The sequence below is a fragment of the Pseudorca crassidens genome, chromosome 13, assembly GCF_039906515.1.
Source record: "Pseudorca crassidens isolate mPseCra1 chromosome 13, mPseCra1.hap1, whole genome shotgun sequence".
Classification (NCBI taxonomy): Eukaryota; Metazoa; Chordata; class Mammalia; order Artiodactyla; family Delphinidae; genus Pseudorca; species Pseudorca crassidens.
This window is the reverse complement of record NC_090308.1, coordinates 70542652-70545938: the sequence shown is the minus strand read 5'-3', so window position 1 is coordinate 70545938 and position 3287 is coordinate 70542652.

Sequence of the window (3287 nt, the reverse complement as noted above, 5' to 3'; positions counted from 1 at the left end):
GATCCAATCCCTGGTCAGGGAGCTAGATCCCGCATGCCGCAACTAAGAAGTCCACATGCTGCAATTAAGACCCGGTGCAGCCAAATTTTTAAAAATTAAAAAAAGATAATTTTTGATGAGATTGATGGAGATATTGATAAATGTGATTTTTTTGGATATTGTACAATTTGTTGATATCAACATTTGGAAGATCTGCACAGTGTTACGAGCGGTTATTTACCAAAATGTGATCTAGTAAAAAAAAATATATGCATAAGTAAGAGATCAACTTGAAGTACAAGATAGACCAGTGGATTTTAATGTTACAAAGTACAAAAGGTTCATTGATATTTCAGGTTCCACAATGCAGTTTACCTGTAAGAAAGTACTGCTGTTGAGTTTTGGTATTGTACCAAAGAAGGTTATCCACAGTTATTTAAAGGCTATTTAAATGTTCCTCTCATGTGGAGAAAAGGGAATCCTTGTGCATTGCTGGTAGGAATGGAAATTGGTACAGCCATTGTGGAAAACAGTATGGAGGGTCCTCAAAAAATTAAAAATAGAACTACCATATGATCCATGAGCACCATTTCAGAGTATATATATCCAAAGGAAACAAAAAACTGGATGTTGAAGAGATATCTGCATTCTCATATTTATTGTATTATTCACAAGAGCCAAGATACGAAACAACCTAAGTGTCAGCAGATAAAGATGTGTCATATACACACACACACACACGCACACACACACACACACACACACGTATACACACACAGTGGAATATTATTCAGCCATGAGAAAGAAGGAAATCCTGCTGTTTTAACAATGGGAATGGAATTTGAGGACATTATACTAAGTTAATTAACTAGATGGGAAGAATCTTTCACAATCTATTCATGTATCTGATCACCAGGATGTACACTTTAAATATTTTAAAATTCTATTTGTCAATTATACCTCAATAGTAAAGCTTTTAAAAATGCTCCTCTCCTTTCCAACTAAATATCTCTGTGAAGTTTGATTTTTTTTCTACCAAAACTGTGTATTGCAACAGATTGAATGCAAAAGAAAATATGAGAATCTCTTAAGCTAGACAGTAGAGATGTGCAAAAAATGTAAAACAATGCCACTCTTGTCCCTAAACATTACTGTAGAAAATATATTTTTCATAAATATGTTAATATGAAATGGGTTTATTGTTATCTTTAAATCAATTAATATATATTTTAATTCTTAGCTTTAATTTCTAAAATGATAAATATTGATAACTATCCATAAAAACAAAAGCTCTTTAGGGTCTTCAATGATTTTTAAGAGCATAAAGGAATTCTGAGGACAAAATACTTGAGAACCAGTGGTCTAAAGTAAACCCTAGTTCACCCAATTTATTTAATTAATGCCTTAATTGAAATGGCCTATTATATTTACATTGTTTATTGAAAAGCTATACTCTGCTAATGAAATAAAATTTAGCTTATGCCTTATAAAATTGTTCGTAAAAGAACAGCTGCTCAAACAATAACATTGATTTAGCATTTAAATGTATGGTTCAATAGTACCTATAGTTTTTTTTTCTTTTTAGTGAATTTGAAGTCAAAACTTATATTTTCACCTCCTATTACCCTTTCTTTAATTTTAGTATTAGCTTAGCCAAAGGGGGAAAATGGATTCATTTGACCAAAATGGTTCAATGACTAGGATCCACATTAAATGTGTACTACTGTTGACTCATGGGCAAACTTATTCCTTTCTATCTCAATTTAAATTAGCCTTCATTTTTAAATAAGTCTAATCCCTTGTTGGTCACATTGTTTGCAAATAGTTTCTCCCATCCCATAGGTTGTTTTTTGTTTTGTTTATGGTTTCCTTTGTTGTGAAAAAGCTTTTAAGTTTAATTAGGTTCCATTTGTTTATTTTTTCCATTACTCTAGGAGATGAATCCAAAAAAAATTATTGCTGAGATCTATGTCAAAGAGTGTTATGCCTATGTTTTTCTCTAGGAGTTTTATAGTATCTGGTCTTATATTTAGGTCTTTAATCCATTTTGAGTTTATTTTTGTATATGGCATTAGAGAATGTTCTAATTTCATCGTTTACATGTAGTTGTCCAGTTTTCCCAGCACCACTTATTGAAGAGACTATCTATTCTCCACCGTATATTCTTGCCTCCTTTGTTGTAGGTTAATTGACCATAAGTGTGTGAGTTTATTTCTGGGCTCCATTGTTCTATGTGTCTGTTTTTGTGCCAGTACCATATTGTTTTGATTACTGTAACTTTGTAGTATAGTCTGAAGTCAGGGAGCATGATTCTTCCAGCTCTGTTCTTCTTTCTCAAGATTGTTTTGGCTATTCGAGGTCTTTTGTGTTTCCATACAAATTTAAAAAAATTTGTTCTAGTTCTGTGAAAAATGACATTGGTGCTTTGAATAGGAATTGCATTGAATCTGTGGATTGCCTTGGGTAGTATGGTCATTTTAATAATATTGATTTTTTCCAATTCAACAACATGGTATATCAAAAATGCAATTACTTTTTAAGAACAGTTCCTGATTTGTTTTCCCTATCCATTTGAACTACTCATGATCCATTGCTCTGGAGCTCAGAGACTGCCCAGAACCAAATAACCCTTTAGGATGGTGGCCACACTGAAAATCAGGCTTGGCTTGCCCACCATCAAGTTGTTTTTTCCACCTTTGAATTTGAATGAGAAATGACATATAATGTCCATTAATTTAGGATAAGACCAACTTCATCTCCTCCCTACTCCCACCTCACCCAGACCTCCCCATGTCCTTTTCTAACCATGGCACAATCCTTTCTTTGATGTACTGCAGCCCCAGGCAATATGTACACACAGAAAGTAGCTTTCTGAAGATTGTTTTTTTACAAACTTTCTCCAGCAAATTTCAAAATTAGCTTACAAGCTCAGGAGTTCAGCCTGACCTGGAATTTTCATGTGAACATTAGATATAGTTAGAAAAAAAAAAAAGATCAAGAACACCTAAGACCAAAGCATCTTTGTTGAAGCTGCTCAGAGGGAGAGTCTGTGATGTTCATTCTAGCCTCTTGGCAGTAATAAATAATTCCGAGTTCTGCGTTATGACATAGAGGTGAATTCCACAAGGTCACTGGGGTTGAACCTGATGGTATGAAACTTCAGGTGTTCTGATGAAGAAGTGAATTTTGAATAAAGTGTGAGCATCAGACCAAGAATTTTAAAAATGAAAACCTAAAAAGGTTTTGGTCAAAAAAACGTTTTACAAAATGAAGAGGAATGTGTTTTATGACCTTGAATACTAAGTCCT